Below are 9,489 nucleotides of genomic sequence, written 5' to 3'. Positions count from 1 at the left end.
ATTTTGCATCGGATCCGGAGCAGACCATGGGAAAACGAACCCAATCTACACATACTCGGGTGGGATTAGGACCTATCTTTACCTATTAGCGTGTAGGTTGCATGGACGTAATAAAACTGACAAACTCCATTAGCTGATGGATATGGTTCGCTTAATTATGTATATATTTCTTGTGTGTCCAGTAGGAAGTCAATATGAGTGTCGTGCATGGATGTACACCGGTTACACTAGACAGAAAGTTTGGACTGAGGAATGGTTAACAAAAACCAAGGGGTTTGTTAGAGCCGCATTTGCAAATGGCCAGAAATTAAGCTGGTGCCCCTGTGTCCGGTGCGACAACTATAATAAGAGGGACGATCTTGAAATGAGTAAAGACCTGTAGAAGTTTGGTTTTACGCCTGGTTACACGGTCTGGACATTTCATGGTGAGTCTGCCCAATGGGCCAGAGCCGAGGTGGTTCATCGTCGCACCGACGAGCATGGTATCGGGATGGAAGACATGGTGCAAGACTTTGACGATGCTCGGGGCTCGGACGAGGAGATGGAGGAATCTGCAAAGGCCTTCACTGAAATGTTGGAGTCCTCAAATCGTCCTCTCCACGAGCACACTGAGCTTTGTCAGCTGGATGCCATCTCACAAATAATGGCTTTGAAGGCTCAATTCAACTTGGGCAGAGAATGCTACGACGCGATGATGACAGTATTCGGATGATTTCTACCCAAAGGCCATGTGCTACCTGCAAACCTGTACCAGTCAGACAAAATCCTCCGTGCTCTTAAGATGCCCTATGAGAAGATACATGCATGTGAGAAAGGATGTGTCTTATTTAGGCTTCAGTATGAGGACTTGAACTATTGTCCCATTTGCAAGTCTTCTAGGTATGTTGTGGTAGACAACGGTATGGGTGAGAAGACGCAGACCAAAATACCCGTTAATGTTCTTCGGTATATGCCAATCGTACCAAGACTTCAATGTGTTTTCATGGTCAAAGAGACGGCCAGACAGATGACATGGCACAAAACGGGCAAAAGAACCGAACTAGATGCAGATGGGAATGTGATGATGGTGCACACATCGGATGGTGAACCGTGGAAGCACTTCGATGCATTACATAAGGAAAAAGCGACAGATCCAAGGCATCCTCGAGTCGCCATCAGCACGGATGGGTTCAGTGTGTTTGGTCAGGCGGCAGCCCCATAGAGTTGTTGGCCCGTGTTTGTCATTCCACTCAATCTCCCCCGGGTAGATTATGCAAAGAAACAACATTTTCCTGACGTTGATAATTCTAGGGACCAACTATCCGAGGAAGAATATGAATGTGTACATTCAGCCGCTTAAGGACGAATTGCAAGAAGCTTGGGATAACGGGTTCAAGACATACGACGCCTTTAGCAAACAGAATTTCATAATGCGTGACTGCTACATGTACTCGACGCATGACTTGCTGGCGTATGCGCTATTCGTTGGCTGGTGTGTGCATGGAAGGTTCCCATGCCCCACATGCAAGGGAGCTCTTGAGTTTCGTTGGCTGACGGCAGGGCACAAGTATACTTGCTTCGACTTGCAAAGACCGTTTCTAGATCCTCGCCATAAGTTCAGGAAAGACAAGAAGAACTTCATCAAAGGTAGAGTTGTCAAACACTCTGCACCACCTGCGTTGACAGGCCAACAGACCCTAGATCAGTTAAACGCTCTCGAGCGAGATCCAGAGCATCCAGGGTATTTCAAGGGGTATAATAAGGAACACGCCTGGACTCACAAGACATGCTTCTGGGATCTGCCTTACTTCAAAGACCTCCTTTGCCCACACAACATCAACATGATGCACACTGAAAAGAATATCGCCGAAGCCATTTTGGGTACATTGTTCGGCATAGAGTGGAAATCAAAGGATAATACTAAGGCTAGAGTCGATCAAGAGGAGCTACGTGATAGACCGTTACAAAACATGCAAGAACCGAAAGGAAAGCGGAACTGGACGAAGCCAAAGGCATGGTTCAATCTTGGAAGGCCAGCTATGAGGGAAATTATTTTGTGGGTGAAAATGCAGTTGATGTTCCCCGATGGGTATGCAGCAAATCTAAAGAGGGGAGTGAGTCTTGAAAAATTGAAAATATTTGGTCTAAAAAGTCATGATTGGCACATATAGATTGAGCGGATAATGCCGGTGATGTTGCATGGCTTCATCCCTGAGGATGAATGGCTAGTACTGGCAGAGCTGAGCTATTTCTTCCGTGTTCTTTGTGCGAAAGAACTATCGCCTGGCCTCCTAGAAGAAATGGAACAGTTGGCACCGGAGTTGATCTGCAAGTTAGAGATGATCTTTTTGCCAAGCTTCTTTAATCCAATGCAGCACTTGATTTTGCATCTCCCGACCGAGGCAAGATTGGGGGGGGGGCGTGCAAAATCGTTGGTGCTACTCAACTTAGAGGATGCAGAAGATGCTTCGAGCAAAATGTAAAAATAAACGTAGATGTGAGGCATCGATGGCCGAGGCATTAAGCACTGAGGAGGTGGCAAACTTTGTGACAGCGCACTACGAAGCCAAAAATCGTCATTTGCATAATCCGAAGCCTCGGTACAAAGCTGACGACCCTAAAAAGGGTCGATCCAACATCAGCCTATTCAAAGGGAATCTCGCACCAGCCAGTGGTTGGAAACCAGTATCGTTGGATGCTGAAGAATGCCGGACCATTTCGCTGTATCTCTTCAACAACCTAACAGAAGTGCGGCCGTACATCGAGTAAGATCTCGGTACATTGTTTCGCAACTTCTAATTCCTTTGAACTGCTCTGATTCTTGGATATTTGATGCAGTCGATACGTGGCCATATTCTCGTATGGAGCGGTGATCCAAAAGGATTCCGTCGAAGAGTATGAGCTTCTGGCAAAGCAAGGAGGCGAATATCCCGGTTTCATCTCTTGGTTCAAAAAAACGGTAATTTCCATTAGACCATTTCATTTATTTGGCTAATTTACGACTAATGCAACAATCCTTTCGTATTAAACTTGTAGGCTAATTCAGAGATTATGGATGCCGAATTGAGACAAGTAGCTAATGGTTTTGACTTAAGGTCCGTTCATTTGACAAATACGACATCAACGGGTATCGCTTTCGTACCTATGGCAAAGAGCTATCTATGGCCGACCGAAAGTCTACAAATTGTTGTGTCTCTGCTATCTGCGAAGAAGATATCGAGTATTATGGAAGAGTTGAAGCAATTTATGAACTTCAATTCTATGGTGAAAACCCACCAAACGTCGTAGTCTTCAGATGTTATTGGTTCCAGCCGAGGGAGACTAGAAGGACTCATGAACATATAGGTCTAGTCGAAATCAAACGCACCCATTTGGATGTTCCCGATGTCTATATTACGGCTCAACAGGCAACCCAAGTTTTCTATCTACCATGGGCTTGTCAAAGTGATCCAAATACCAGTGGTTGCGATGTCGTTTATGAAGTGCCGCCACGTGTTAGACCACCTCCCCCCAATGAAGAGGATTATGAACCTCACATTAACCAAGACACATATGACGAAGGAGAATTCTTCCAAGAAATACGTATTTCCAAAAAACGTTTCAAGAACTGCTCTACTCCACCCCAGAACATTGAAGTAGACAACAATAGTGAATCCGACTTCACCCCTGAGCCGGAACAAGAAGAGCCGAAACAAGAAGAAGTTACTGCTGCAGATGACCTATCAATGCTTGAACGATTACGTAAAGGAGGCCTTCCACATGTTGATGCATTTATAGACGATGATGATGAGCACGTCACTGATAGTGATGATGATGATGCATTTAATGATCCCAGAGCATATATAGACGATCAGAGTAATATTAGTAATGTGAGGTATTCAATTTTTTATTATGTTCATGATGATGATACACTTAAATTATATACATATTATTCATGTCAGGTATTCAAATTTTTTATGTTGTACTAATTTCGTATACTTTTTGTCATTGCAGGTGTTGACTGGATGGTGGGCAAGGGTCCAGAGCGCCCCGAGCCTCCTGCGAGCGCTACTAGGAGGGGTGGTTCCATTATTCCACCCCAGCCCCTCCGGAGAGCGCTGCTAGAAAGTATGCAGACAGCAGTGGCGGGCGCTTCTTCTTCGGCTAGGAGAGGTCGGGGGAGGATGAAGAAGGCTACTAGAGGTGGACGTGGCAGCGAGAGAGGTAGGAAGGCTGCTACGCCTTCCTCGCCGCCACCCCCAGCTGATTCACCCGACCATAGGACTGCTCCGTCTGACGTGGACCCGTCTCGGACTCTGGTCCATGAGCCTCAGGTCGCCGATCCTTCGCCCCACCAGACTCGGGCCGCCGATCCTTCGCCCCACCAGACTCGTGTCGCCGATCCTTCGCCCCACGTGAGTCCGGTCCTAGAGTCTTCATCCCATAAGACTCTGGTCCCGGAGTCTTCTTCCCATGAGACTCCGGAGGCTAGTGGCCCTACTGATGGTAGCGAGGACACCTTTTCTGATGATAGTTACAGCGATGACGACCTGGTTGAGAAGGGCAAGAAGGTCTACAAGCGTGGCTGTACAAAGCTCCCGCACGTGCCGACGAGCCCCGACCAGAGGTGGTTGATTGCGCCTAATGGGTTGAAGTAAGTGCATTTACTCTTTTTTAACCTTTTTCCTTCACGTTTCTTCAAATTAATATCTAATGCGTCGGCCTTGTCATACTACAGGGGCTGGGTACACCCCCGTAGTGTCCGCAGGCCCAACCAGGTCCTTGGTGTGCTTTGCCGGCAGCACTTCCCTGGGTGGGTCACGTTGCCCGGTGAGGGTCAGGTTCCATAGCTAGCACTGAGCTGGGAGCTGTACTCGGTTGCCCCGGCCCCGCCGGAGGAGATGGTCGCCGGTGTCTTGTGCGAGACGGTGGCTCACATTGTGTTCCATTGGTTTTAGGAAATTTCTCCTTTACAGAATTAAAAATCAACACTACCTAGTGATTGTACTAATCAGTGTTGTCTTGTTTGATTGCAGACCTTCTACAGGGTTTCAGAGGGAGAGCAGGAGGCCGCGTCTATGTTTGTCGAAGCCGAGTGCGAGCGCCTACTTCAGAACTTACGGCACGAGGCTCGGGTGCAGGCCGTTCGAGACTACTATGCCTCGAAGTGTATTAGGAGGGCCAAGTCGAAGTGTCGCGGCAAGTTTCTGAGTAAGGAGAAGTACATGCAGGTAATTACCTATTCTTAAGGCCTTGAACTTAGTTTTCTTGATTTGATTCGTAGGCGTAGCGCTGAAATTTCTCTTGACTAACTTAGGTGCCCCCAAGATGGTGTGCGGATAGGATGGACTGTTGGGAGGCGTTGGTGGATGCGTGGTGCTCTCCCCAATGGCTAGTCGAACACCATAGGGCCAAGGATAAGCGTGACCAAATGGAAGGTGTGCCACACCATCAAGGGAGCTCCAACCTGTTTGAGTATGGGGATCACTGGGTATGTGGTTTGCTACATGATTCATGCAATTTCATTCTTTATGCTAGCATTTTTCCCTTCCAAAATGACTTAATATGCTTAGTTAGTTAAAAAATGGCATAACTACCTTGGATAGTTCATTTATAACATAATTAGCTCTAGAATGACATAATAACCTTAGATAGCTCTATAAAATAACTAAATATGCTTTAGTTAGTTAAAAATGGCATAACTACCTAGGATAGCTAAATAATGACCCAAACTAATCTTAGCTAGTTCATTTATGACATATTTAGCTCTAAAATGACATAATAACCTTAGATAGCTCTATAAAATGACTTAATATGCTTTAGTTAGTTAAAAAATGGCATAACTACCTTGGATAGCTCAATAACGAACTAAACTAATCTTAGCTAGTTCATTCATGACATAATTAGCTCTAAAATGACATAATAACCTTAGATAGCTCTATAAAATGCCTAAATATGCTTTAGTTAGCTAAAAATGGCATAACTACCTAGGATAGCTCAATAATGACATAATTAGCATACTTTGGTCAAAATGGCATAATAATCTTGGTTACCTCCAAAATGACCTAAACTTAGCTCATTTTCCTCGAAAATGACATAATAACCTTACTTAGCTCCAAAATGACCTATTTTTACATAGCAATATCATTCTTCATGCTAGCTTGAGCCCTTAACTAATATTTTGTTCCTCTCTCTCAAGCGCGCCACACCAAGAAGCCTGTGCCTAATCTGTTCGACCTCTGTGGCATGACCCATACTGCCCCGTACAAGAAGGCCAAGCCATTCTCAGAGTCTGACCTAGATCATCCAGAGAGCTTCACCAACATCTCCTCCCACCACAAGCTCATGAAGTACAGAGACGAGGGGAAGGCGAGGAAAGGGGAGGACTTCAACCTGAGCCAGGATCCTTTTGATACAGAGCTGGTGATGATATCTGGTGGCGGGAGGTCCCATGGCTCGATAGCCATTGGTGATGGACTGATACGTTGTCCTAGGACTCTCCCGCAGATCAATAAGCGCCAGAGTAGCTCTGATCCTGAGATAACGCCTCGTGCACGGCCCGTGGAGCTCGCCATGGCGGTTAGTTATACGGACTCTCCCACCTTTCCTCCATTACACTGTGTGTGCGTCCGTCGATGATTACAATGCTAACGAGGAGTGGTGTGTTGCAGGCATTGGTTGAGAAAGAGAGATGGAACACCCATGCGCTTTTGGAGGAGGCAAAAAGGGAGGCAGCAGAGAGGGAGAGGGAGATGGAGGAGAGGACGGCTAAGCTGTTGGAGGAGGAGAGGAACCAGAACGAGGCGTCTCACCGGGCCCTATACGAGCTCCTCGTGGTACATTTCTCGTGCATATTAGCCAAATCATGCATGTAATGTTCGCTAAGTATATGACTAATATGACTGACTCGTGAGAACCAAATGTGCAGACCATGTGCGAGAAAAACGGTCAGACCCCTCCGCCGATGCCCCAAATTGCTCCAGCAACCACGGTGAGTTTGATTTGAATGGTCGTTAGTTACTAGTATTCACATTTCAGTTGCATCATGCTAACGAGACATTATTGGAAATGATCTTTGGTGCAGCATGCCTCCCGACAAGCATCGACCAATCCTTCTACGCCTGCCAATGGCGGAACCCCAACCAGTCCTTCACCTCCGTCTGCCACTGGCGCAGCCCCGACCGTTCCTTCACCTCTGCGACAATGGTATTTTTCTTCTTATTTAGCCTATTTAGTCCATTTATGACATAATTTAGCCTATTTAGTCCACAAATGACATAATAAGATGAAGAAAATCGAGGAAGAGGACGAAAAGAAGGAATAGGAAGAAAAGAAGAAGAAGAAGAATAAGAAAAGAAGAAGAAGAACTTCTTCTTCTTCTTTTCCTCCTCTTACTTGTTTTTATTCGTAAATGGCATAATAACCTTGCTAACCTCATAAATGTCAGATACTTAGCTTGTTGTCCTCTAAAATGACACAATAAGCTTAGTTAGGTCAAAAATGGCATAATTAGCTAGGTTAGCTCAAAATGACCAAGTTTACCTAGGTTAGCTCCAATATGATGCATTTAACCTACTTTAGCTCCAAAATGACCTATTTACCTAGCTTAGCTCTAAATTGACCTACACACTTAGCATTTTTACCTACCTTAGCCCAAAAATGGCATTTTTACCTACATTAGTTAGAAAAGAAGAAGTTAAAGAATAGGAGAGGAGAGAAAGAAAGAGAAGATAAATTCTTCTTCTTCTTTTCCTCCTCTTCCTTTTCTTCTAGCTAGTCTTCTTCTTCTAACTTTCATCTTTCCCAATTTGCAGATTTGCTTTAGATGAGGAAGCTTGCATTGATGGAGTGTACTATTCTTCTGGTGCTTCCTTGTTGTTTATGAAAACTTGTCTGGATATGTATGTCTATATGGATATGTTGTTGGAAACTTGTTTCTGGATATGTATGTATATATGGATATGCTGGATAGGATGGACTTTGTTGAACTGTGTTGTTGAATATGTTGGATTTGATGAAATATGTTGTTGGACATGCTGTTATATGTTGTTGGATATATTGGATATGTATGTATGTATATCTGTGTGTGAAATCCTGTCAAATTAAATGGATTCAAATAAAAACAGGGGATATATAGCCTATTTGCCATCTGCTAGCGGACAGCAAAGCTCTTTGCCTTCCGGTAGCAAACAGCAAAGAGGCCACGTGGCAGCTTCCTGTAGAAACTGGGAACACTGGCGTGCCTATTTGGGCACTTTGCCGTCTGCCAGCAGACGGCAAAGACCTTCGAATCTTTGCCGTCTGTTGGCGGACAGCAAAGTGCCCAAATAGGCCTGGCAAACAGGGCCAGCTATGTTGTCCGCCAGCAGACGACAAAGATTCAAAGCTCTTTGTCGTTCGCTGGCCGACAGCATAGCTGGCCATGTGGCAACTTCCCAGTGCTGGCCGAGCTGAGCTCTTTGTCGTCTGTCAGCAGACGGCAAAGAGCTTTGCCTCTTTGTCGTTTGCTGGCAGATAACAAAGAACGACGTTAACCCCTAACGACCCTCACCCCACCCCACTGTCGTCCATGATCTTTGTCGTCTGCTGGCCGCCGATGGCGGATGGGACAACCCTTTGCCGGCACTCGTTCAGCCGGACAGTTTGCCGTCTGCGATGCATGCCTTTGCCGTCCGCCATATAGCAGACGGCAAAGAAGCTGATTCCAGTAGTGGAAGTGTTCTAGTTCTAGGGAATTGTTCCATACCCTTCTTTAATGGAAACTGGAATTTTATATTCCGCTCTTTCATATCAATAACAACACCTATAGTTCGTACGAACGGTCTACCAAGTATTATGGGGCAAGACGGATTGCATTCGATGTCAAGCACAATAAGATCAACGGGCACACAATTCCTATTTGCAAGAATAAGAACATCATTAATTCTACCCAAAGGTTTTTAATAGTTGAATCCACCAAGGGTCAAATTAAACGAACATTCATCCATATTGGTAAAACCTAGCACATCACATAGAGATTTTGGAATTGTGGAAATACTAGCACCAAAATCACATAAAGCATTGCACTCATAATTTAAATCTTGACTTTAATGGTAGGTTCCCATTCATCATATAATTTTCTAAGAATTGAAATCTCTAATTCTAGCTTCTCTTCTAAAGCTTTCATCATCGCTTCTACAATATGTTTAGTAAAAGCCTTATTTTGTTCATAAGCGTTGGGTGAATTTAGTGTTGGGGAACGTAGCATGCAATTTCAAAAAAATTCCTACGATCACGCAAGATCTATCTTGGAGATGCATAGCAATAAGATGGGGAGAATGTGTCCACGTACCCTCGTAGACCGAAAGCGGAAGCGTTATGTTACGTGGTTGATGTAGTCGAACGTCTTCACGATCCAACCGATCCAAGTACCAAACGTATGACACCTCCGTGTTCAGCACACGTTCAGCTCGATGATGTCCCTCGAACTCTTGATCCAGTAGAGGGTCCAGGGAGAGTTCGGTCAGCACGACGGTGTGGCGACGGTAATGG

The sequence above is a fragment of the Aegilops tauschii genome, chromosome 3, assembly GCF_002575655.3.
Source record: "Aegilops tauschii subsp. strangulata cultivar AL8/78 chromosome 3, Aet v6.0, whole genome shotgun sequence".
Lineage (NCBI taxonomy): Eukaryota > Viridiplantae > Streptophyta > Magnoliopsida > Poales > Poaceae > Aegilops > Aegilops tauschii.
This window is presented reverse-complemented; position numbering follows the sequence as displayed.